The sequence below is a fragment of the Heterodontus francisci genome, chromosome 17 (assembly GCF_036365525.1).
Source record: "Heterodontus francisci isolate sHetFra1 chromosome 17, sHetFra1.hap1, whole genome shotgun sequence".
NCBI lineage: Eukaryota > Metazoa > Chordata > Chondrichthyes > Heterodontiformes > Heterodontidae > Heterodontus > Heterodontus francisci.
The window spans coordinates 14,317,385-14,345,001 of record NC_090387.1 but is presented as its reverse complement, the minus strand read 5'-3'; the positions used below and the strand labels follow the sequence as shown (position 1 = coordinate 14,345,001).

The window sequence follows — 27,617 nt, the reverse complement described above, 5'->3', positions numbered from 1 at the left end:
CACAGGACAGTTTGAACTCAGAAGGCAGTGTGCAACTGAAGCTGGAACCAGGGAAGCCTCTCTCTCTTTATATAATATAAAAGCAAAATACTGCAGATGCTGGAAATCTGAAATAAAAATAAGAAATGCTGGAAATACTCAGCAGGTCTGGCAGCATCTGTGGAGAGAGAAGCAGAGTTAACATTTCAGGTCAGTGACCCTTCATCAGAACTAGCCTCTCTCTCTCTCTCGCTTTCTCCCAAGCCACCGGACCCACGGAAGACACGTAAACCTCAAAAGAGAAAAGACTCCTACATCGGAACAAGTTGAAGAGTGAACTGGGCCCCAACAAATTGCAGGGCTTACCGGCAACCAAAGACTCCACATTGAACTCAAAGGACAGTAACTACCAGATATTGCCTCAAACATTTCCCCTTTATTCCTTCCACTTTTTCTGTCTCTATCTGCAAGTGTATTTATCGTGTACGTATGCTAACGTGATTTTGTCGCATATTCATAGTTGTTATCCGGACTAGAGTTTAAGATTAATAAACTTCTACCTTTCTTGTTTAAATCTAAGGAAACCTGTTTGATTTCTTTGGCTTCCTTTTGCAGCAGTGAACAAGGATTCACTGAGGGGGCATTAAAAAGTGTTTTAAAATTAAACCCTGTTACGGTTAAACCAGGCAAAAGCCGAGAGGGAACCGCGAGACCCCTTTTCACCTGGTCGTAACACCATACGTTTCATTCCTTGCCCTTTCTCCCCACAAAGTACTTACCTTGTGTACCTGGCCTTCCCCCCAACAAAGTTCATATACTTTTAACTTCACCCCTTCCCTCCATCCCCTCCACCAATCAGGTTAGTTTGACCCCGCTCCCCACCACCACCCCCCCCACCCCCATACTGAAATACTTACCTGCTCCCTCGCCACCAGTGTCCCGCATCGGATCCCCAAACGGGTATCCGAAAGCACAGCAGTGCCGGCCACCGGCAGCAATATCACTGCAGAACGGACGGCGGGAGAGGGTAAATAATTAATTCATTAATTTTAATAAATTAACATATCTAAATTTTGCTTCCATCACCGAGCGGCGGGTGGCCCATCAGTGACAATGATGTAATAGTCACATGGATATTCGGCGTGGAAGATGCTAGAAGCAGCACAAAGATTGCTGGCTAGACCGGCTTGTAGAGAGTGTAAATAATTATGTGTATATAATAAATGAGTTATTCTTTAGCCCTATAAAGTCTCCGATACTTCTGTGGACTACACTTGTTCTACGCTACAACAATACACAACAGGTTCGGTGTCAAATTTTGCTTTATAATGCTCCTGTGAAGCCCTTTGGAATGTTTTATTATGTTAACGGCACTACTTAAATACAAGTTGATATTGTTTAGGCTGTGAAGGGTGCTATAGAAATCGATATCTTTCTTTCTGATTCTGTCTGCTTCAAAACTAATTTAAACATACACAAACTACTTATTAATTCTGGCTTGTGGATTGATCACACTGCTCCTAGGCATAAACTGAATTAAGCTATTCTCTAATTTGCTGATCCATTTGCCCTTCTCTACATGAGAGCCTGTAATAACAATGGGTCTGCTTAGCATCTCCTCTCGACAACAAATGCCACTTAGCTTTATACAGAACCTGTAAAGAAAATCAGTCATGTTTAGTATAACCAGGTAACCGTTTGTTTGGGTCCAGAATCGGCTTTGTATGCTCAGTGTACCTCCCAACCTGGAGCCCGTGGCCAGGCTGAAATTTTGTCTCAGTTCTCCTTTCAGTGAGACAGAAGTGGTCCTCTGTTAAGTGCTGTGCAAGTGGAGTGGGGGAGGAAACCAGGAGAGGGGCTGATTGCGGCCATCAGGTGTGCTGTAGAACCAGGTGGAGCTGTTTTATATTTTCGGTGCTGGTGGACTAACTCGCATCCACATCTGGAAAATCTGAGCCGCCGGCCCAATTAGCATATGCAAGGTCCTAAGGCTTATTTAGGTAGCCACCCTAGGTAACTGATAAATGGCCTGACCCAATGTTGGATTGGATGTTTTTCAGGTGTCCGTGGGTGCAGAACAGCATGCAACAAGGTTCAATTTCCATGCCAAGTTATCGGCACCTCCAATTCAACTTTCCTTGCTATCGTGAGGGTCAACCTTTGTTTCTAACACTGGACTCTGTTCATATCTTCAAATCCACATGCCAAATCGTCACGACAGTTAAGGTTATGATCAAAGCTTGATTTCACCATAAGAAGCACATCTGAAAACAGCTATTCCATCAAAGAAACAAATCTTAATTTTTGCCTGAAGGAATATCGGAACCAGAACAATTTAACTTCATGCATAATGAGAAAGCCAAACAATGATGCATTTGAGTGAGATGTGTTATTGCCCCATACAGCGAGTCTCTTCCCCTGATGAGGAGTCTCACTGGACAAGAGCAAAGAGGGAGAATCAGAGCATTATAGCTTTACTTCTGACTCGTGCTCCCAGCTAATATTTTCTCCTGCTGTGTGCATTGCCAAATTAGGCCTTGTGGTGTATTTTGATGTAAACAGCAAAAAATTTGCCAAACTCTTTCTTTATGAAGATGATGCCCTATTGAGAGTAAAACTCTGGCGAGAGATACAATTACAGGGAGAAGTAACGAAAGGCTTGGATTGTTGTGACACTTCTATTTTAAAATTAAGTACATTTAAGTCCAAGGTATTTGGATGCCTGCTGTACAACAGCACAATCTGATGCAAATGAATTCAAAGAATTGATTTTGCTTTAAACAGCAGAGGTAATCTTCCCCAGTAACTTCAGCATTTTCATTTCACCTCAGGCACTTGACATCACAGCACTTGCAAAGTAGAACTCCTGCTACCCTGTTAGGGTGGCCATTTTGATTCTCTGCGGGCTGAGCGAGTGAAATCCTTGCATTCCTACACTTTTAATGGAACAGCCTACCTGGCCTGAAAGGGACACAAATTTTTTTTTTTTTTTTAATTCATTCATGGGATGTGGGCATCGCTGGCTCGGCCAGCATTTATTGCCCATCCTTAATTGCCCTTTAGAAGGTGGTGGTGAGCTGCCTTCTTGAACCGCTGCAGTCCATGTGGGGTAGGTATAGTTCCAAGTCAGGATGGTGTGTGACTTGGAGGGGAACTTGCAGATGGTGGTGTTCCCATGTATTTGCTGCCCTTGTCCTTCTAGTTGGTAGAGGTCGCGGGTTTGGAAGGTGCTGTCTGAGGAGCCTTGGTGCATTGCTGCAGTGCATCTTGTAGATGGTACACACTGCTGCCACTGTGTGTCGGTGGTGGAGGGAGTGAATGTTTGTAGATGGGGTGCCAATCAAGCGGGCTGCTTTGTCCTAGATGGTGTCAAGCTTCTTGAGTGTTGTTGGAGCTGCACCCATCCAGGCAAGTGGAGAGTATTCCATCACACTCCTGACTTGTGCCTTGTAGATGGTGGACAGGCTTTGGGGAGGCAGGAGGTGAGTTACTCGCCTCAGGATTCCTAGCCTCTGACCTGCTCTTGTAGCCACGGTATTTATATGGCTACTTCAGTTCAGTTTCTGGTCAATGGTAGCCCCTAGGATGTTGATAGTGTGGGATTCAGCGATGGTAATGCTGTTTAATGTCAGTGGGAGATGGTTAGATTCTCTCTTGTTGGAGATGGCCATTGCCTGGCACTTGTGTGGCGTGAATGTTACTTGCCACCTATCAGCCCAAGCCTGGATATTGTCCCGGTCTTGCTGCATTTCTACATGGACTGCTTCAGTATCTGAGGAGTCACGAATGGTGCTGAACATTGTGCAATCATCAGTGTACATCCCCACTTCTAACCTTATGATTGAAGGAAGGTCATTGATGAAGCAGCTGAAGATGGTTGGGCCTAGGACACTACCCTGAGGGACTCCTGCAATGATGTCCTGGAGCTCAGATGATTGACCTCCAACAACCACAACCATCTTCCTTTTTGCTAGGTATGCATCCAGCCAGCGAAGGGTTTTCCCCCTGATTCCCATTGACCTCAGTTTTGCTGGGGCTCCTTGATGCCATACTCAGTCAAATGCTGCCTTGATGTCAAGGGCAGTCACTCTCACCTCACCTCTTGAGTTCAGCTCTTTTGTCCATGTTTGAACCAAGGCTGTAATGAGGTCAGGAGCTGAGTGACCTTGGCGGAACCCAAACTGAGTGTCACTGAGCAGGTTATTGCTAAGCAAGTGCCGCTTGATGGCACTGTTGATGACACCTTCCATCACTTTACTGATGATTGAGAGTAGGCTGATGGGGCGGTAGTTGGCTGGGTTGGATTTGTCCTGCTTTTTGTGTACTTCAGGTGATAGAAGGTTACCACTGGGGTCCAGAAAGCACAATAATTGGCACTCAGCATGTAGTTCAGAGTGAAGACGGGTGATGGTCTGGGGAGGAGGATGCAAACCTGAAGGGCAAAGGAGGCTCAAAGTATCCTCATTATCCCAGAGGAACACTGACTGTAATGGGCTTATATTCTCTGGAGTTTCAAAGAATGAGAGGTAGTCTCATTGAAATGTATAAAATTCTTAAGAGGGCTGTTTCCCTTGACTGAAGAGAGTAGAAATCAGGGCCATAGTCTCAGGATAAGGGGTTGGCTATTCAACACCAAGATGAGGAGAAGTTTCTTCACACAGAGAGTTCTGAATCTTTGGAATTTTCTATCCCAGTGCACTGTGGATGCTCACTAACTATATTCAAGACATAAATCAACTGATTTTTGGATCCTCAGGAAATTAAGGGATATGGGAATAGGGCAGGGAAATAAAGATAAGCTCGAAGATCAGCCATGATCTTATGGAATGGTGGAGCAGGCTTAAGAGACATATAGCCTACTCCTGCTTCTATTACTTTTCTTATCTTATTCCCACTCCTCCTCGCCCGTGAAGAAACAATAAAAACATAAATGAAACTACGTTTCTGCAGATAGGTCGGGCTCCTTTAGTTGACAAGCTGGGCAGATGTGAAAACCACGACGGCCGCCTCAAGTAGGGCTTGGGTTGGAATTACAGTCGGATGACATAATCGGAGCCCGATCTGCATATCTAAAGAAGGACAACACTACCTACGGCTGGTATCCTGCTCAAAGCAAGTTAAAATGACAAGTCACAGCTAAGCAGAGAGATCGGAGAGGGTAAGCTGCTGCGGCCATTTTACCTGCCCACCCACCAGGGTGAGTCCGATCCCATGCTTTCAAACTCCCAGTGTCCTGGAGTCTTCATTGTCTTCTTTTGATTTCGGAGCCGCTTCCTTTTGCTATGTTTGATTTTAATTGGAGGCCTGTTTTTTTAAAAAATTGCTCCTGATCCTTGTTAAGTTTGTTAAGAGGAGAGATGAGCAAAACTTTGCTTTTTGCTTCTGAAAAGCACCTACAATCTGTATTGTATAACCCTTGAATATTCCTGATACTGCAATCCCTCTATTGGGTACCTGGAATGATGCTGGTTTGATCATTTTGTTTTCTTTGAATTGGGAGATGTGAATGGAAGGCCTGTGTTCCCTTGAGTACAGAAGATTAGATGGAGGTCAAACTTAGGTGCTGAAGATGATCAACGGAGTTGATAGGGTAGATCGAGGGAAACTATTTCCTCTGGAGGGAGAAGTCTTGAACAAAGAGACATACCTTAAAATTAGAGCCAGGTTGTCTGTTTGGCCGGGTTCCCTGGGCAGGAAACGGCCGCAATAAGTGAAAATGAGTCCTGCCATTAAGCTTGGCAGCAGCCTCTGCGTTCTAGGTTTTTGTGTTCTTTGGTCATTTTCAGCCTCACCCCTGAACAAAGGAGCCATTGTTTACACAGATTAGTTTATCCCCTTGCAACCCCCCCTCCCACCCCCACTGCACAACTTCATCAAGAACTTTTTTGGTTTTAGTCTTTTTTTAGTTCTGATGAAAGGTCACTGACCTGAAACATTCTCTCTCTACAGGTGCTGCCACACCTGCTGAGTATTTTCCAGCAATTTTTGTTTTTATTTCAGATTTCCAACATCTGCAGTATTTTGCTTTTATTGTATTCTCTGAAATTTAGAAGGTCAAGGGGTGACATTAAGGGGATCAGATAAGGTCAATAGAGAGGAACTATTTCTGTTGGTTGAGGAATCTAGGACTAGGGGGAATAACATTGAGCCAGATCTTTCAGGAGTAAAGTTAGGAAATACTTCAACACACAAAAGGGTGGTAGAAGTTTGGAACTCTCTTCTATAAATGGCAATTGATGCTAGAGCAATTATCAATTTTAAATGTGAGATTGATAGATTTTTTGTTAGCCAAAGGTAGTAAGAAATGTGGGGCAAAGGTGAGTATATGGAGTTAGGTCACAGATCAGCCATTGAATGGCGGAACAGGCTTGAGGGGCTGAATGGCCTCCTCCTCTTCCCATGAGCTTAAATAGCTTTCCATGGTTGACATTATCGAGTCTCTTTAGAATCCTGAAAACATATCAACTGTCAACCTTTTCTTTTCTACTGAGTACATGTGCAATTTATATAATTGCACAATGACATTAAATAGGACCGGCCTGAATTTCATTCCCTTGAAAGCAAATATAGGGGATATTTTCCTTGTTTTACGGCCTGGTGCTCTGGACACAAGAAATGTTGGAAAATCTTGTGGGTTGGAGTTCACACACAATGTTCTTTCCATTCATTTAAATGGAAAATAGGACAAATTCCTTTACCGCTTTCTTGGGCACAAATCCAAAAGAATGTCCCTTTAAATCCTATTCACATGATAGGTGAGTAGTGAGGGACCAGGTTACTGGTCCCGCTATGTGTGAAAGAATTGGAAGGGACATCAACAAATACAACTTGCATGTATTGTCTATATAGCACCTTTAACATAGTAAAACGTCCAAGGAGTGTTATCAAACAGAAACAAAAGCAGAAAATGCTGGTCAGGCAGCATCTGTGAAGCGAGAAAGAGTTAACGTTTCAGGACCTTTCATCACAACATCAAACAGAATTTGACACTGAGCCACATAAGGAGATATGAGGACAGGTGGTGAAAAACTTGGTCAAAGAGGTAGGTTTTAAGGACCATCTTGAAGGAGGAGAGAGAGGCTTGGGGAGTGAATTCCAGAACCTCGGGCCAAGGCAGCTGAAGGCACGGCAAAAGCTTGGGCATGTCATGCAAACATTCAAGAACAAAACTGTAATTAAAAGATTTTTTTTAATTAGAGGTAGGGTGAGATAAAGTAGGGTGGGAGGAGGCTCCTGTGCTGTCCTGTAGCATAAAGTAGGGTGGGAGGAGGCTCCTGTGCTGTCCTGTAGCATAAACACTGGTCAAGACTTGTTCGGCTGAGTGGCCTGTTTTTGTGCTGTAAACTTTATGTCATTCTTCACAAAATACTGCACAAACGTAGCGATACAGAGAAGCCCAGTGATCTTACAAGTGGTGACTAGAATTTACACTGGACCAATCAATATATCTGTGGCAGAAAGATACATAATGGCCACTTGCATCGATGTCAAAAAAAACCCAGGTGCCGTGGAAACAGTAGTCATGGAACCAATGTGATGTTATTGCATTGAGCTCAGCTAGTTACAAAACAAGACCATTAAAGTGAAGAGGTGGAGTTTTTAATAGGTCCGTAGATGAGATCTTTCACAATCACAAATAAAAACTTAATTAAAATAATTTTAAAGCTTTGGGGTTTGAATTTGATAAATTTCCAGAGCTTTGAAATTCTCTCCCTAATCCTCTCCATCTCTCAACCTGCTTTCCCTCCTTTAAGACCCTCCTTAAAACCTTTTCTTTGACTCAGCTTTTAATGACCCCTCCAAAAATCTCCCTCTTTGTGTTGATTTTTTTGTCTGGTTATGCTTTTGTTAAGCACCTTGGGACAATTTTCCAGTTAAAGGTGCTTTATAAATGCAAGTTGTTGTTGATGCTGATGTTGTTGTCGGAAACGAGAAATTAAACCGATTAAGTCAAAGGTGTTGGCATAAATGCCAAATATTTCCTGACATTTTCCTCCCCTCCTGTGTCGAAGGCACTGACTCTCTCTGGGATACAGTTCAACCACCCCTCACCCAACCCTCCAAGTATGGGATGTGGGGCAGGATTTTCCCTTCAGGCTTCTGAATCCCGCAGTCAGGCTCAAATGTGGGTCCTGCACTGTGTGGGAAACATTGTGATTTTCCCCCCTCGCCATCCAATTGAGGACAATGGGCGGGCTCTCGAAGCTGGAGAGCCAATCAGAGGCCTTCCAGCTCAAAAGCAGCAGCAGGATGCAATGGAAGGTAAGTGAGGGAGAGGGTGATTCAAAATGGTGGCACCCTCTCTCCAACCTTATTAAAAGTTTAAATGAAAAAATGGCTTTTGCAGCCAGGCCAGCACCTCTATAAGGCAGCCTGTGGCTCCTGTAGCACCGCTCGCCACCCAATTGAGGACAGGGAGGGCCTCTAAGTCTGCCTGGAGTGCTGGCTCCAAGGACTACCTTGGGGAGGCCGCCTCCAGGCAGTTAAACTGGCCCCTGCTGCCTGCAGGAACATGAAAGCCGATTAGAAAATCCCAGTATGCCTCCGTTAACAGGTCTTAATAGGCCCAGATTTGGTTTAAGCGGCTACTCACCTCATGCAGGAAGGTCGCCCTGCTGCCCCTTCCATCTAATCGCCACGAAAATAACATGGGGGCGGGATGGAACCGGCACGCAAGCTGGTGGCACCATTTTTAGCCCCTGCCTCCGTTCCGGCCCTGGCGGGGCCTAAAACGTCAGCCCCTTGGTGTCAGCTGTAGCTCAGTATGTAGCGTTCTCACCTCTGAGTCTGAAGATTGTGGGCTCAACCCCTACTCCAGAAACCTAAGCACAAAATCTAGGCTGACACTCTCATACAATACTGAGGGAGTGCTGCACTGACAGAGCTGCTGTCTTTCAAATGCGACATTAAACTAAGGCTTTGAGTGGACATAAGTAATCGCATGGCATTATTTCAATGAAAAGCAGAGGAGTTAATCCCAGAATCCTGGCCAATATTTATCCCTTAACCAGAATACCTAAAATAGATGGTCTGCTCATTATCATATTTCTGTTTGTGGGAGCTTGCTGTGTGCAAATTGGCTGCCATGTCTCCTACATTACAACAGCGACTACACTTCAAAATACTTCATTGGCTGTAAAGCACTTTGGGACATCCTGAGAGTGTAAAAGGTGCTATATAAATGCAAGTCTTTTTTTGTTCAGCAGTAAATGACACCTGACATCTTTACGCATAGACCTTCCAACAGGAGTTACCGATAGTGAACAGGAGCTGGTCACATTTTTTCTGAATCATTAGTCAACTGTAGCATCCCAATTTCTGGAGCAGGTGTGACCAGCCAATTTACCACAGACTAGGAAGTGAACCAAGAACCTTCTGGTGGGGATATTTTACCACGTGTAAACTTTAAATGGAGATGGAGGACAAAGTGTTTCATTATTAGTCTTGCCAAGGCCCAGAGAAAGCTAGGTTTTATGCTCCTGAGCACTGTACAGAAACAGGCAGATGAGGACTATGGTTCTTTTATGCCTAACACAGTTGAATAGCCTCTCTAGGCTCACACATAAAGAATAGCCAATTGAGTGAGTTGCAGAGGGTCACAAATGCCCATTAAACTTTACCCCATGATCAATCACCTCCTTTGGGAGAAGAAACATGTTATTCAACATGTTATGAAACAGAATAAAGACTGTTTTTCCTTTATTAGCCATTCCTGACTCCTTAAGGCAAGAAGAAAATGGACTGTAAAACTCACAGAGCCAGTGGACAGTCTTGAAAGTAACTTAACACCATACAATGTTGTCACATACACACTAAAGAACTCTCTGGACTGATAATGGCCACTTGCAAGTGAATGGCAAACATTCAAATTTGAAATATTCTTATTTTTTATTTGCTTTGCAACTGAAATGACTAAAAATTGAACCAGTGGCTGGAAATCGAGTTTTCTTTATTAAATATGAATTGCCGTCACGTGGCGCTTCCCTTCTAGCAATTGCGAGGGTGAGGAATGTGAGTTAAGTTTTGCCGTGATTGTAGTGTCACGGTGATGAAAGAGAATTGGAAGCAAAAGGCTAAAGTGATTAATGAGGTCTCAAAAACTCAACGTGCAGTTCCTGACCAAGCAGAAGGAACGTCTGCAGAAGGAAGACACAGGTTTCGGGTCGAACTGTGCAATCTGCAAACAGAGCACGTTATCCCTCTCTTGGAGCAGCAGAAACACCTCGTAACCTAGCAACCACAAACACTGTGCTGCTGACGTTACATCCAGCCAGTTACTCTGAAATTGTTAAGTGTCAGGATGTCATACTGTGTACGATTAAAAAGGAGGTGGGAAGTACAAGTAATTGCAAAATATTAAATATTTAATTAGAAATAAAAAAGCACACAAAAAAATAAGCTCTTTCCCTCCCTATGTCCTCATCTCCAAATAGGGTTGGAACCCTCCAGATTGTTCCTGAAGACTCCAGAAATCCAAGAATAACCTCCAGATCACTGCTGCGAGGAATCTAGGAGAAAAATTATTCGGGGCATTAAAAAAGATTGTGTATTTTTGCAGTTTTCCTTCGCAAACTTTTGTTTATTGGTCATAAAAGTACTTGAGATGGGGAAAGAAAGGGCTCTTTGACTGGGTGGCATAGTTGGGGGTCATGTGATGAAATCTCCAGGAATATGTTGAACTACAGTTGGCAACCCAATCAACTAAAGATGCTGGACTTTCACTCACACACAGTTCCATATAAAATAAAGGGGATGTAGGAGCAGATGGACCTGGGTGTATACGTGCACAAATCATTGAAGGTTTCAGGGCAGGTTGATAAAGCTGTTAACAAAGCACATGGAATCCTGGGCTTTATAAATAGGGCCACAGAGTACAAGAACAAGGAATTATGAGAAACCTGTATAAAACATTGGTTTGGCCTCTACTGGGTATTGTGTCCAGTTCAGGGCACCACACTTTCGGAAGGATGTGAAGGCATTAGAGAGGGTGCAGAAAAGATTCATGACATTGGTTCCAGGGTTGAGGAACTTCAGTTACGAATGTAGATTGGAGAAGCTGGGACTGTTCTCCTTGGAGAATAGAAGGATTTGATAGAGGTGTTCAAAATCATGAAGGATCTGGACAGAGTAGGGAGGGAAAAACTGTTCCCCTTGGCCGAAGGATCCAGACCAGAGGACACTGATTTAAAGCGACTGGCAAAAGAAGCAATAGAAACATGAGGAAAAACTATTTTACACAACTGAGCTTCACCTAATGCCCACACATATGGCTCTTCCAGCACTGAGTAATTAGGTGAATGCTCAGGATCGAAAAACAAGGGCTAATTTTGTGCTCCCCTTCCCTTACTAACTGAAGAACCCGATAGGTAATTGTAGTCACTTAACCTTGTCAGTCTGAGAAGGTGTAACTCTGCACGGATCAGGCATTGTGCGTCCAGGGCCACATGAGTCACCGGCAAGTCATCAGCATCCACCTTTGCTCCTTCAAGTTTGGAGTTACTTTCAATATAAATTCTTATTAAATTGACTGGCCATCACAGCTTTGATGAACAGCATGTTCCACATAATCTTCTCATTTATTGATCGTATGCCAGATGATTTAAGTCACAGCTGGTTCTGCACCAGATGACACTGCAAAGATTAAAGGATCTGTTTCTCTACTTTGTTGTTTTTAACTCTGAGCTTCATTACCTCAGTTGATGTACTCCTTAATTACAATAATGCCACTAAATACTTAAGTCATTGCTAGCCCTCCTTTCAGATGTGGCATTAAACCGAGGCCTAGTCTTGGGCCTATATTCTCTGGAGTTTAGAAGAATGAGAGGTGATCCCATTGAAACATACATGATTCTGAAAGAGCTTGACAGGGTAGCCATAGAGATTGTTTCCGCTTGTCGAGGAATCTAAAACTTGGGGCACAGCCTCAGGATAATGGGCTGATCATTTAGGACTGAGATAAGGAGAAATTATTTCACTCATAGGATTGTGAATCTTTGGCATTCTCTACTCCAGAGGGTTGTGGATGCTCCATTGTTGAATACATTTAAGGCTGGAATAGACCAATTTTTGGTCTCTCAGTGAATCAAGAGATATTAAGGGAAAGTGGAGTTGAAGCCTAAGATCAGTCATGATCATACTGAATGGTGGAGCAAGCTTGAAGGGCCATATGGTCTACTCCTGCTCCTATTTCTTGTGTTCTTGTCTGCCCTTTCATGTGAATGTAAGAGATCCCATGACACTATTTCGAAGAAGAGGAGGAGAGTTCTTTCCAGCATCCTGGCCAATATTTATCCATCAACCAACATCACTTAAAACAGATTATCTGGTCATTATGACGCTGCTGTTTATGGGAGTTTGCTGTGCACAAATTGGTTGCTGCATTTCCTTCATTACAACAGTGACGACATTTCAAAAGTACTTCATTGGCTGTAAAGCATTGCAGAACATCCTGAGGTTGTGAAATATATATAAATACAAGTTTATCCATCTGGTTTATCTAGCACTAATGAAAGTGCTTAAGAGAAAGACAAACAGTACTGCTGGGAGGAGGAAGAGTTCTTCCCGCAACAGGACTTCAGGATATTATCAGCAAGTCACTCCCACTTCCATTAACCTGCCATCCTGGTGGCCTCTTCAAGTGAGACTGACAATTCAGTGTTGTTATTCTGGAATTCCAAACAATTACTGTGCTATGATTGTGCATATGTCTCGGACCTCCTTGCCCATTGAATCAAAACCTTATTCTGTCTAGACCGTGTGGTAGCCGGTATGCAACGGTCACCCTATGTTAAAAGAATCTCATGTATAGGCATCTTCCAATCCTATGGTTCAGGACCTGGAACATCAGGATCCTCATTGACAATCCCAACAGTCACAGACCTGAAAGTCATCATTGCTCAGGAACTCAGATGCTATGACATTGATATTGCTGCCCTGAGTGAGACAGGAGGAGAAGGCCAACACAAGGAACAAGGTGGCGGGTACACCTTTTTCTGGAGGGCTATCCAGGAGAGAAACGATGGGGTGGGCTTCACCATCAGGAACAAGCCTGTCTGCCATCTCAGGTGAAGGTAACAGATCCCATGACACTGCGGGATGAGCAAGTGCCTCGTGATCCTCTGGCTCTCCATAACGCGGAATCGCCTTACGCTCCCATCCTAGATGCAACAGTTCAGCAAAAAGGAATTCTACTCCGATCTCGAGCAATCTCTAGCCCGAATTCCAGCGAGGACCAAGCTGATTCTCCTTGGTGACTTCAATGCCAAGTTGGAAAATACTCTGGAAGTGTGATTGGCAAGGAAGGAGTAGGGAAAGCAAAATGCAATGGAATCCTTCTCTTGATGAAATGCTTAGAATATGACCTCATCATAACCAACACCCTGCTTGTCACAGAGACAAGCTCAAGATCTCATGGCAACACCCATGATCCAAGCACTGGCACCAAGTTGACTACATCACCATCCGAACGAGAGATCGCAGGGATGTCTGTATTAATGATGCCACGACAGGTGCCAACAACTGCTGGACAGATCATCTAGCTGTAAAAAAAGGATCCCACAGAGGCAGTTCTCAGTCAGCACCTCACAAGCAACCTCTCGACTTCCAGCCAGCATGTGCTGCAATGTGTCCACAATGCCTGGTCCACTCTAATGTCCACCAAAATCAGCACCTGCCAGGGGGACTTCTCTACCACGGAGACTGGTTTGATGAGAATGACCAAGAGAGTCAAGAGCTAATCGAATGTAAATGCAAAGCATTCGTAGACTGGAAGCCACGTTTCAAAAGTAATACAGCTGGCCCATAGGCACCCGAAGGCAGCGGTACAACAAAAATCATGTGACAAAGAACAAATGATATTTGGAAAGAGTGCGGCAGATTCAACAGCTTGTAGGCAGCCATGCATGGATTCTTCAGCGCTGTCAAGTCTGTCTACAGCCCAAACACTCAAGTGCTCACCCCGCTGAAAGCCAAGAACGGAGGAGAGCTCTTCAAGGACAGGGAGGTAGTCAGTATTCGCTGGAGGGAGCATTTCGAAGAGCCCCTCAACTGATACTGCATCTTTGACCCAAGTGTCCTCAGTACACTACCCAGCTCAGCCTTGGCACTACCCTGAACCGGAATGAAGTTGAAAAAGCCGCCCACCAGCTGAAAAGCAACAAGGGCTCTGGAGCAGATGGAATTCCTACCGAAATCCTGAAACACAGTGGTGATACATTCTTAGCACGATTGCACCACCTCATATCCCTTATCTGGGAAGTGCAGGACATGCCAGGGATTTCAGGCACACCGTGAAGAAAGGAGACAAATCCAACTGTGATAATTACAGGGGAGTCTCCCTGCTGTCTGCCACAGGGAATATCATCGCAAGCATTCTCCTCAACCACCTCCTTCCGGTGGCTGAAGAACTCCTTTAAGAGTCGCAATGTGGATTTTGCCCACTCAGAGGCACTACAGATATGATTTTCACTGTGAGGCAAATTCAAGAAAAATGTAGGGAGCAGCATCAACCGCTGTATATGACCTTTTACTAACCTCATGAAAGCCTTTGACTCTGTCAATTGTGAGAGTTTACGGAGAGTCCTCCCCAAGTTTGGCTGCCCTCAGAAATTTGTCTTCCATCCCACTCCCAAGACATGTTGTATAATTGCCTTTAAGAGTGATGTCCCTTTAAGATCTTATATGTAAATGAGCTTAGTACCAGGACGTGATCAAGCCTGGGTCACTCTGCAACTGTAACACCCAGATGAAGGTTCTGTCAATAGTTTCCTCTGTACTGTTTAAAATAGTTTAGCTGTAATAAACCTGTTTGAGATCTTCAACATAACTGGACTCCACGCATCTCATTTATGTTGCATCAGACACTATAAAGAACTCACTACACACCATCATCCTTTCTTCAATCAGGATCCACGGTGAGATACAAGAAATCACGGTCCATTTTCCATATCTCGGGAGTCTCCTCTCAGCAAAGGCAAACATAAATGATGAAATCCACCACCTGTTTCATTGTGCCAGCTCTGTCTTCAACCGACAGAGGAAGAGAGTATTCGAGGAACAGAACCTCAAACCCAGGACTAAGGTCACGGTGTACCAGGCATGGTGATCCCTGCACTCCAATATGCTTCAGAGACTTGGAAAATCTAAAGCAGGCACCTCAAACCACTGGAGAAATACTACCATCGCTGTCTCCACAAAATCCTTCACATTCATTGGCAAGATAGGCAGTCTAATGTCAGCATCCTCTCCCAAGCCAACATTCTCAGCATCAAGGTGCTAATCACCCAAAACCAGCTTTGCTGGACAGGCCACGTCACTCGCATGTGCGACACCAGGCTCCTGAAGCAACAGCTTCGTCATGGCAAAAGACTCCCAGGAGGACTGAGGAAACGCTTTAGTGATGTTCGCAAGGCATCGCTGAAGAAATCCAACATACCCACTGACATATGGGATTCCCCATCCCTCGACTGTTCAAAGTGGAGAAGGTGCACTCAGGAAGGTACCGAGCACCTTGTGAGAGCTTGATGGGCGCACACGGAAGCCAAGTACAGGCAGCAGAAGGAGCGCATAGCCCCCCCAAGTAACTCACCTATCCAACTCTTCAAACACCACCTGCCCCACATGTGGTAGAGTCTGCAGTTCACGCATCGGACTCGTTCGCCATGTTGGAATGCATTGAACCAGAGTGGAAGCAAGTCATCCTCGATCCCGAGGGACTGCCTAAGAAGAAGACAATAGTGACCATACTTCAAAAGTACTTCATTGGCTGTAAAGCACTTCAGAACATCCTGAGATCTTGAAAGGCGCTTATATGAATGCAAGTTTATTCATCTGGTTTATCTAGCGCTACTGAAAGTACTTGAGAAAAAGACAAACTGTACAGCTGATACAGGAAGAGTTCTTCCCACAACAGTTTGCCTCACTCCCAACTTCAGGATATTACCAGGGAATCACTCCAACTTCCATTAAGCTGCCATCCTTAAGTGAGACTGGCAATTTGGTGTTGTTATTGCTGAATTCCAGACAATTATTATGCTATGGGCTACCTCCCTATTGAGAACCAAATTGACAGGCTGCCAAACCTATTTCTTTCTTTTTAGGACTCTTATTGGCAGCAGGGGAAAGCGATTAAGAGTGAGTGAGAATGAGTTTCCCCTCATCAACAGGTCTGACAGCATCTGTGGAGAGAGAAGCAGAGTCAACGTTTCAGGTCAGTGACCCTTCTTCAGAACTGGCAAATATTAGAAATGTGAAAGGTTTTAAGCAAGTAAAGCAGGGGGTGGGGCAAGAGATAACAAAGGAGAAGGTGTAGATAGGACAAGGTCACAGAGAATAACCGACCAGAAGGTCATGGAGCAAAGGCAAACAATATGTTAATGGTGTGTTGAAAGACAAAACGAGCAAGGTGGACAATGGGGACCCAGTGGATGTGGTGTACCTAGATTTCCAAAAGGCCTTCGACAAGGTGCCGCACAAGAGGCTGCTGCATAAGATAAGGATGCATGGCGTTAGGGGTAAAGTATTAGCATGGATAGAGGATTGGTTGACTAACAGGAAGCAGAGAGTGGGGATAAATGAGTGCTATTCTGGCTGGCAATCAGTCACTAGTGGTGAGCCTCAGGGATCGGTGTTGGGACCGCAATTATTTACAATTTATATAGATGATTTGGAGTTGGGGACCACGTGTAGGGTGTCAAAGTTTGCAGATGACACCAAGATGAGTGGCAGAGCAAAGTGTGCAGATGACTGTGAAACTTTGCAGAGGAACATAGATACATTGAGTGAGTGGGCAAAGGTCTGGCAGATGGAATACAATGTTAATAAATGTGAAGTCATTCATTTCGGTAGGAGTAACAGTAAAAAGGATTATTACTTGAATGGTAAAAAGTTGCAGCATGCTGCTATGCAGAGGGACCTGGGTGTCCTTGTGCATGAATCGCAGAAGGTTGGTCTGCAGGTACAGCAAGTAATTAGGAAGGTAAATGGAATTTTGTCCTTCATTTCTAAAGGGATTGAGTTTAAAAGCAGAGAGGTTATGTTGCAGCTGTATAGGGTACTGGTGAGGCCACACCTGGAGTACTGTGTGCAGTTTTGGTCTCCTTACTTGAGAAAGGATGTACGGGCACTGGAGGGGATGCAGAGGAGTTTCACTAGGTTGATTCCGGAGTTGAGGGAGTTGGCGTATGAGGAGAGACTGAGTAGATTGGGATTATATTCATTGGAATTCAGAAGAATGAGGGGGGATCTTATAGAAACATATAAAATTATGAAGGGAATAGATAAGATACAAGTAGATAGGATGTTTCCACTGGCAGGTGAAGCTAGGACAAGAGGGCATAGCCTCAAGATTAGAGGGAGCAGATTTAGGACTGAATTGAGAAGGAACTTCTTCACCCAGAGGGTTGTTAATCTATGGAATTCCTTGCCCAGTGAAGTAGTTGACGCTTCTTCAGTAAACGTATTTCAAGCTAAGGTAGATATCTTTTTGAACAATAAAGGAATTAAGGGATACGGTGAGAGAGCGGGTAAGTGGATCTGAGTCCACGAAAAGATCAGCCATGATCTTATTGAATGACGGAGCAGGCTCGAGGGGCCGGATGGCCTACTCCTGCTCCTAGTTCTTATGATCTTATGATCTTATTAGTACAGATAGGGTGTTAATGGACTGAAAACTGAACAGCCACAAGCACAAACATGAAAATAAAACAGTGGGTAGGCAAACTGAACAAACTAAGATAAAATAAAATAAACTAATATCTGCTAGTTCTGAAGAAGGGTCACTGACCTGAAACATTAACTCTGCTTCTCTCTCCACAGATGCTGCCAGACCTGCTGAGTACTTCCAGCATTTCTTGTTTTTATTTCAGATTTCCAGCATCTGCAGTATTTTGCTTTTATTTCCCCTCACCAATCTGGTTTGAATATGAACAAGTGAAATCAAAATGTTCCCAACTGTACCACTCAGTCTCTTGGTGGATTTGTCTTTGGTTTCCAGGTTTTTGTGAGGAAGAGAAAAAAACACCTTACTATGGACAATTGTGTTGACCTTCTATATTTCAAGGTGGCAGCCTGCTGTGAACCTACTGTGATGTTTTTGATACAGGTTTGGAGTTCCAACTGCAGGCTTGCATTTCTGCTCCATCTCCAACTGTTCCTTCACGGACGTAATTTGAACATTTGTGGACTGAATGCCACTGTATTTCCACTGTTTGACACACTGCTCTTTCGTTTTTGATGCCTGGATTTAAATACAGTTCCAGAACCAGGAGAGATGAAATCAATAGAGCAAATGCTGGAAGTAGGCATCAGGTCGATAACCAGATCGCGCAACCCAAAATTTTAATTTGTCTTTTCTCCTTTATCAGATATCTATTTTCAGCATTTTATGCCTTTATTTCAAAGTTACCCAAGGATTTGTAGTTTTCCTTTTATCTCTACTGGGAGGTGAAGGTCACACCTCAATGACAACTGCTAAACATTACAGAGAAATGAGGTCATGACGTCTCCATTTAGTTTCAGGATGAGACTGTGGCTCAGAATTCATTCTGCAGCCAACATTCTAAGCGGACCCTACAGTGGATTGTTATCAGCAATATGCACCCTCAAAAAAATTACGGTGCATTTAGGAACATTCCCCTCCTTGTAACTATAATGTTTCAGAAGCTGAAGTGTCATATATAATTGCAGCCCAAGACTTTTCATGGTGCAATCTGTGTGGAACACTGCAATTTCCAGATGATGAACATGTCAGTTTTTGAGTGGATTTGTGTTAACATATCTACACAGGTAAATATTGCCATCCTTTTTAAGGATTTTCAATTAACTATAATATCAGCTCTCCCTCATAAACCTGTCATGAGACATGACACTCTTCCCATATGGTTTCGTCATCCTTCTGTATTCCTAAGTAATAAAACTTTGTAATCTACAGTTAATTATTATGTCTCGATGATATTGGAATTAATTATTTTTCCACTATCATAGAAATGATGGATGTAGACTAAGCATATTCACACTTTAAATCACTGCACCTGAACCTTTGCTCTTCTGACATCAGATTACTTGATTCCCCACTAATTTTTAAAATTAATTCTCAGGATGTGCTCATCACTGGCAAAGCTGGCATTTATTGTCCATCCTTAGTTGCCCTGTATAACTGAGTGGTTTGCTCGACCACTTCAGAGGGCAGTTAAGAGTCAACCACGTTGGTGTGGGACTGCAGTCACATAGAGGGTCAGAGGGTAAGGACAGCAGGTCTCGTTCAGTAAATAGATATCAGTGACCCAGTTAGCTTGATATAACAATACAACAGCTTCATAGTTACATTTACTGATATCAGCTTTATATTTCCAGGTTTTAATTTAATTCAGTTTCTCAAACTGCCATGGTGTGATGTGGACTCAGGACCAGGCCTCTGGATTATTTCAGTTATGTAAACAAGAAAGACTTGCATTTATATAGCACCTTTCAAGACTTTGGGAGCTCCCAAAGTGTTTTAAAGCCAATTAAGTACTTTTGAAGTGTAGCCATTGTTGTAATGTAGGAAATGCAGCAGCCAATTTGCATTCAGCAAGATCCCACGAATAGCAATGTGATCATGACCAGGTAATATGTTTTTTGTGGTAAAATGAAGAGGGATAAACATTGGCCAGGGCACCAGGGTAATTCCCCTACTCCTCTTTGAAATAGTCCCACGGGATCTTTTACGATCAACTGAAAGGGTATGTGGGGCTTCAGTTTAGACTCGTCCAAAAGACCTCTGACAGTGGAGCACCCCCTCACTACTGCACTGGAATATCATTCTAGAACCCACAACTTTCCTGAATGGGAAGCATGAGTGCTGCCAACTGAGCCATGCCTGACACACTCCACTAACACATCCTCAGCTTCATTGGTTGAGACTGCTCCTTTAGTCACTGGAATCTTTCACCGATACACATGGCTACCGCCCTCCCAAACACCGTTCACATAGGCTGCTTCCTCTGGCTTGACCAACATTGCCAGAATTTCTCCCTCCCTTTTTGCTGCTTTCTGTACTTTTGGTCACCCTTGTCGAATACTATATTTTGTTTCTGTGGGTTAAGTTGTTGATTGTTCTCCTGACCAATCGCAGTAAACAGAATTCCAGTTGCATTCAGTCTATAAAACACCCCTTTGGTAAGTGTTTTGTACGAAGATTCATTGGCAATTTTCTCTCCAGCAATACGCATCATTTATTTATTTCAACATTTACTAAGTCATCTGAAATGTTTCAATATTTCAGGCTTTTCCCCCACCCAATCTTTTTACATTCGTTGGCTACAAGGGCATTGAACTTGATAAGTTCCTCATGAAGATTGGGAATCTATTTCAAAGAATCATAGACTGATACAGCACTGAAAGAGGCCAGACAGCCTATATTGTCTGTGATGGCTCTTTGGTAGGGCTATCCAATTAGTCTCACTCCCTTGTTCTTTCGCTACAGCCCTTTGTATGAAGGGGGTAAAGCATGAAGAGATCTCCAGCCACATTAAATTCAACTTCTGGGTTTAAACCATTTATCCATCCCATGTAAATTTTAATGAACATTAAGTGCATTGTTAAGAGGCTTGTCTAAACTCCTCTTTAATTTGAGTTAGATAAACCAAGGTAAAGACCTCAGCATCAAGGTTGGAATGAGTGGAAATAATACCATCAATCAAAGAGTAATTAAAGAATGAAATTCATTTAAGTGAAGTAGGACAGTGCCCACTTTTCTCTGTTAATGTAATTTTATTTGCAGAACAGTCACGTGTTTCCAAGATTTCATTACCGGGAAATTAATTACAGAGAAAAACAGTAATTCTTCTGTTACTTGTTAAATAAGGAAAGTTATGATTTTTTTTAAAACAAAAACTAAGATTGCAGGAGGAAGAGAGACTGAAAGGGGTACAGAATGCCAAACTTCAAGGTTCTGGGAAATAATAAGTTAAATGGGAGAAGTTACAATGGGTTTTGGTCTTAACACAGCGGTGATGCAGAGAAAAGAATGGAAAGTTGATAGCAGCATTGACTGTAGCAACATAAGGAAAGACTTACATTTATATAGCACCTTTCATGATCGTAGGATGTCCCAAAGTGCTTTACAACCAAATAAGTATTTTGAATTGTAGGAATCAGAGAAGCCAATTTGCACACAGCAAGGATCCCGAAACAACAGTGTGATAATGACTGGATAATCTAATTTTTAGATATTGGTTAAGGGATAAATTTTGGCCAGGAAACCAAGGATAACTCCCCTGATATTCTTCAAGATAGTGCCATGGGAAGGCAAACAGGGCCATGGTTTAATGGCATCTCCAACACTGCAGCACTTTTTCAGTACTGCCTTGGACTGTCAGTTTAGATTTTGTGCTTAAATCACTGGAATGGGATTGTGAGTCCACAATCAATTGACTCAGAGATGAGAGTGCTACCAACCATGCCACAGCTGACGTAGTGGTTGCTCATAAAATACAAAGAAAGGCTGTGATGTGAGAGTGAGATGACAGAATATTATCTATCAAATAACAAGCTTTTACTGTGTGAGTCAACACACTGAGTAATATTTAAAAAGCTGTTTTCTCATTTTATCCTCTTGTGCACAGCAGAAGATTGAAAACTCCCGTACCAGGATTGCGTCAGCATTTTATTCAGGATGATGTCAATTAGCAGGTGTTTGACAGTTATTGCCAAATTTCATCCTTCCCAGTTGTTGATGAAAATGTATTAATTCAATGGAATTTAGAAATGTTCTTAAAGAGAAACGTGGAACTTTTTTGTTAATCTTGCAAAGATCCAGAATGTCCTCTTTGCAGTTGAAAGCCTATTCATACATTTGTGGTAAAAATCTGTAGGGAATAAATGGGTAAAATTGAGCTGTGCAGTTTTAGTGGCATTAGAATTAGTATTAACATTAACATTAATATTAGCATTATGATTATTAGTAAGCACACTGAAACCACTTGAAAGTAGTGACTTTGAACAGTGTTTCTTCAAACATGACTTGTTTCATCCTAAAAAGGTGGTCATTTTGGTTAATCAGGAACTCTCCCATCAAGATCCTTTTTTTTCAGAATTAAATGACTGAAAATAGTTAAGGGAGTTACTGATGTCAGGACAACTGTACGTTACTACAAATGCCCTTAGATGGACAGGACAGAGAAAGAAAAAGGTGGTGGGGGGGGAGGAGTGAGGTGGGGGGGGGCGGGAATGAGCACAGGGTCCCGCTCCTAACTGTTCACCAGTGACCCCTGTTACAAAGTGAGTTTGTGTTTGTGTATTCGGATACGGTGTGAGAACAGGTCTATGATACCCTCCCCAAGACTGAATAGTTCACCAATGCTATCGACAAAAACAGCCACGGGGATGAGGAGCCGTCGTGTATTGGGCCCAGACCAGCCCGAGTCAACATTTACATTTTATGCCTTTTACCTATTTGGCCTGGAAGGGAGGTTGGTTTAATTTGTGTTATGATTTTTTTCTATAAAATTAGATCCGGTTTACAAAGGATTGATTTCAGGGACACATAAGCCAACTAGAGCAATGATTAGATAATTAATTGGAATGCCCAACAAAACAGCCATCAAAAACTCTCACCTATCCCATTGGAGACAATGGGAAGCCATTGATCACACCCCAAAGCTGTTCACATCCTTAACGTCAGACTGGCTTTTGTTCAACATGCTCAGCAGAGTGCTTAACTCACAAATTTGGCTATTGTGGGAATTTCAAGGGTTGATCTCTTTCTAAAATCTAGTCAAGTTTGCATTTAGTATTTATCTTAACTTTAGCATTAAATTGTAATCTCTTTCAGTCTTTATTTTATTTATTTATTTTATTTAGAGATACAGCACTGAAACAGGCCCTTCGGCCCACCGAGTCTGTGCCGACCAACAACCACCCATTTATACTAACCCTACAGTAATCCCATATGCCCTACCACCGACCTACACTAGGGGCAATTTATAACAGCCAATTTACCTATCACCTGCAAGTCTTTGGCAGTGGGAGGAAACTGGAGCACCCGAAGGAAACCCACGCAGACACAGGGAGAACTTGCAAACTCCATTAGTGGTAAACAACTTGCCTGCTAGTGTCAGCTGCAGCGTTAGTTAATTAGGTAGCTAGTCAGAAGTGGTTCCCTAGTCAGCAGGGCCTGACTCAGGTCTCTGGAAGCCTAGCTAACATAAATACAGGAGGTTTTGCTAATTCACAAAGTAAATAGCACAAAATCCTGCTTGACTGAGTGAATGCGATGCAAAGTGTTTAACTCAGGAATTTGGCAAGTGTGGGAATTCGGTGCAGTGAGGGAGGAGGTGCTATTCTGGTCTTTTACAGAACAAGTGGTGATCTGAGAGAGGGAACCGGAGACAGGGAGACATGCGAGCTGAAGCCCAGAGGCATCAATTAGGGAACAGGTAGGTGTTTGGTTGGTGAGTTTTAAGGTTTTTTTTTCTTTCTAAACTGGGGCAGGAGTTTAAACTGGTACTGGGGGGGGGGCGGGGGGGGGATACAAGTATTGTATTAAATTTGTAGTTTACTACTTAATGCAACTACAAATTATCAGTGATATTTCTAAACTTGAAATCTAATTAGTTAAATAAAACACAATAGCAGGGCAGGTGATGTGAAGCAGCTGTAGCATGTGGGAGCTGGTGGACACCAGTGTGATCCACTGCAACCATATCTGCAGTAAGTGTCTGCAGCTCGAGGAACTTCGGCTTAGAGTTGATAAGCTGGAATCCGAGATTCGTACACTGCAATGCATCAGGGAGGGGGAAGGTTACGTTTTCTTCCAGGAGGCAGTCACGCCCCTTAGGCTAGGTACTTCAGATTTGGCCCATTTTCAGGAACTGGAGGGTGTGACTATGCGTGAGGCAAGTATTGGGATCTAGAAGGTAGCAATGGAGGAGCCTCAGCTGTAGCACTTGTCCAACAGGTTTGAGGCTCTTGCAACTTGTGTGGATGAGAGCAGGGACTGCAGGGAGGATCAGCAAACTGACCACAGTTAGAGAGATAGATACTGTTCCCCGCAGCTGAGAGTGTGAGTCCTGAAGGCTGTGTTGCTGCCTAGTGCAAGGGTTAAGGACATCTCCTTGGGGTGGGAGGGGAAGGATATAGTTGACGTGGTCCATGTGAGTGCAAACAACATAAGTATGACTAAGAAAGAAGTTCTGTTGTGGGAATATGAACAGCTGGTGATTAAATTAAAAAGTAGAATCACAAAAGTAATAATCTCTGGATTACTACCTGAGTCATGAGCAGACTGGAGTTTTGAAGAGTAAGAGGCGATTTGATTGAAACATATAAATCCTGAGGGGTCTTGACTGGGTGGATGTGGAAAGGATGTTTCCCCTTGTGGGAGAATCTAGAACCAGGGGTCACTGTTTAAAAATAAGGGTTCACCCATTGAAGACAGAAATGAGGAGAAATCTTTTCTCTGAGAGTCATGAATCTTTGGAATTCTGTTCCGCAAAAGGCAGTGGAAGCGGAGTCTTTGAATATTTTTAAGGCAGAGGTAGATAGATTCTTGATAAGCAAGGGGGTGGAAGGTTATCGGGGGTAGGTGACAATGTGGAGTAATCAGTTCAGCCATGAACTTATTGAATGGCGGAGCAGGCTCGAAGGGCTGAATGGCCTACTCCTGCTGCTAATTTGTATGTTCATGTGTATCTGACGTAGAATAAATAAGAGTTGTGTGGGTGAAAGATTGTTTTGACTCAAGGGCTTTAAACTAAATAGTAGGGGGAGGGGTTAGGTGAGGGGAAATTTAGAAAGTTAACGAGAAAGGTCAAGGCAATAATGCAGGGTAGCAATATGGGTAATGATAACCAGAGTGTGACAGGAAGGGACAGAGCGTACAAACATAAGAGTGCACCAACAAATAAGATAGAGTAGGGAAAAATGGTAAAAAGAGAGAATTAAAGGCTCTTTATCTGAATGCACAAAACATTCATAACATTATGGATGAATTAATCGCACAACTAGAAATAAATGGGTATGACATGAAAGCCATTACAGAGACATGGTTGCAAGGAGACTAAGGCTGGAAACTACATTCAAGGGCATTTAACATTTTGGAAGGATCTTGGCATTTCTTCACGGACGATGATTTTGAGAAGGTTGTAGTCATCGGTTGCAGGCCCGCTGGTGGCTAGTCAGGCCTGTCCGTGACCAGCAGATTCTCCCACAGCGGGTACAAGTGAAGGTGTAGTCGCTGCTGGGGGCAATTGGATCTATCCTTCTCCTCCTTTTCTCTTTCATGCTGGTTCTTTGCTCAGTCTCAAAGGTGTCTATAGCTCTCCTGATATAGCATCTCCAGGCATCACAATCTATGGCCTGTGCTTTCCACTGGCGATGGTCGATGTGGCACACAGAGAGGGACTTCTTCAGGGAGTCCTTGAAATGTTTGCATGGGACCCCACTGTTCCTTTTACCTGTGGTCAGCTCTCCATACAACACAATCTTGGGCCAGTGACTGTCGTCAATCTGGGCAATGTGACCCGCCCAATGCAGTTGGCTTTGCAGGGGGATGGCCTCGATGCTGGTGATATTGGCTGTTTCCAGGACTCCAATGTTTGTGATGTGGTCCTGCCAGAGGATCTTGAGGATGCTGTGGAGGCAGTGCTGATGGAAGCGCTCCAGAAGCGGTATAGGACCCATGACTCGGCAGCATAGAGAAGGGTGGTGAGGAATATGGCTTTGTACACTTTGAGTTTGTTCTGTGCTCTGAGGGTGTGGTTGCTCAACACATGCTTGTACAGTCTGCTGAATGTTTTGGAAGGATTGGAAGAAGGAAAAGAAAGTGGGGTAGCTCTGTTAATAAAGGATGAGATCAGTACAGTAGTGAGAAATGATCTTGGCTCAAAAGAGAAAGATGTAGTATCAGTTTGGGTGGAGAAAAGAAATAGCAAATGAAAAGAGTCACCGGTGGGAGTAGTTTACAGCCCCCCTAACAGTAGCTACAATGTAGGACAGAATATAAATCAAGAAATAATGGGGGTTTGTAGGAAAGGAACTTCAATAAACGTGGGCGATTTTAATCTTCATATAGAATGGACTAATGCTCTGGAACCAACTTGGGAGCAGGTTATTTTAGACCTGATAATGTGTAATGAGACAAGATTAATAAATGACCCCTTAGTAAAGGGTCTTCTAGGTAGGAGTGATCATAACATGACAGAATTTCAGATTCAGGTTTGAAGGCGAGAAGCTCGGGTCTGAAACGAATGTCCTTAACGTAAATAAAGGCAATGACAAGGGTTTGACGACAAAGTTGGCTAAAGTGGCTGGGAAAATTAGTATGATATTAGAGAAGCAGTGGCAGCCATTTGAGGAGATATTTCATAACTCTCAACAAAGACATATTCCATTGGGAAGGAAAGACTCTATGTGAAGGATGCACCATCTATAGCTAACTAAGGAAGTTGAGGATGGTATCAAATTGAAAGAAATAGCGTACAATGCTGCAAAGATTAGTGGCAGGCCAGAAGGTTGGGAAAAGTTTAGAAACTGGCAGAGGATGATTTAAAAAAGGGAGAAATTAGAATATGAGAGAAAATGACTAAGAAATATAAAAACAGACTGTGAAAGCTTCTACAAATAGAAAAAAAGAGAGTAACTAAATAAGTATTGGTCCCTTAGAGAATGAGACTGGAGAATTAATAATGGGAAACAAGGAAATGACAGAGACATTGAACAAGTATTTTGTATCTGTCTTCACAGTAAAAGACAAAAAGCATCCTAGGAATAGCAGAAAATAAAGAGGCAAATGGATAGAGGGACTTAAAACAATCACTATCACTGGATAAAAAAGTACCAGGAAACATAATAAGACTAATGGCTGACAAATCTCCTGGACCTGATGGCCCGCATCTTAGGGTCTTAAAAGATCAGGGGTGGGGGAGGGGGGGGGGGGGGGTTGCAGGTGGGTGACAGAAAGCAGGAAACTCCAGGCCAATGGGTCACAGAAAGCAGGAAACTCCAGGCCAGTTAGCCTAACATCTGTCATTGGGAAAATGCTAGAATCAATTATTAAGGAAGCAGTAGCAGGACATCTAGGAAATCATAATTTAATCAGGCAGAGTCACAGGGTTTTATGAAAGGAAATTGTGTTTGACAATTTATTAGTGTTCTTTGAGGATGTAACAAGCAAGCTGGATAAAGGGGAACCAGGAGATGTAGTATATTTAGTCTTCCAAAAGGCATTCGAGAAGGTGCCACATTAAGATAAAGCAAAATACTGCAGATGCTGGAAATTTGAAATAAAAACAAAAAGCGCTGGAAATACTCACCAGGTCTGGCAGCATCTGTGGAGAGAGAAGCAGAGTTAACGTTTCAGGTCAGTGACCTTTCATCAGAAGAGCTCATGATGTTGGGGATAATTATATCAGCATGGATATAGAATTGGCTAACTAACAGGAAACAGAGTCGGGATCATTTTCAGGTTGGCAAACTGCAACTAGTGGAGTGCCATCGGGATCAGTGCTGGGGCCTCAACTATTTACAATCTATATTAATGACTTGGATGAAGGGATCAAGTGTATTGTAGCCACATTTGTGGACGATATGACTATAGGTAGGAAAGCAAGTTGTGAGGAGGACACAAAGTGTTTGCAAGGAGATAGATAAGTTAAGCGAGT

The 27,617-nt window shown here is 43.2% G+C and overlaps 1 protein-coding gene across 1 annotated transcript in view; it reads right to left on the bottom strand.

Moving 5' to 3' along the window:
* The window catches only part of vat1l (vesicle amine transport 1-like), a 181,655-nt gene that overhangs the window by 29,520 nt on the left and 124,518 nt on the right, over positions 1–27,617 (bottom strand). The gene's annotated exons all lie outside the window — the stretch shown is intronic.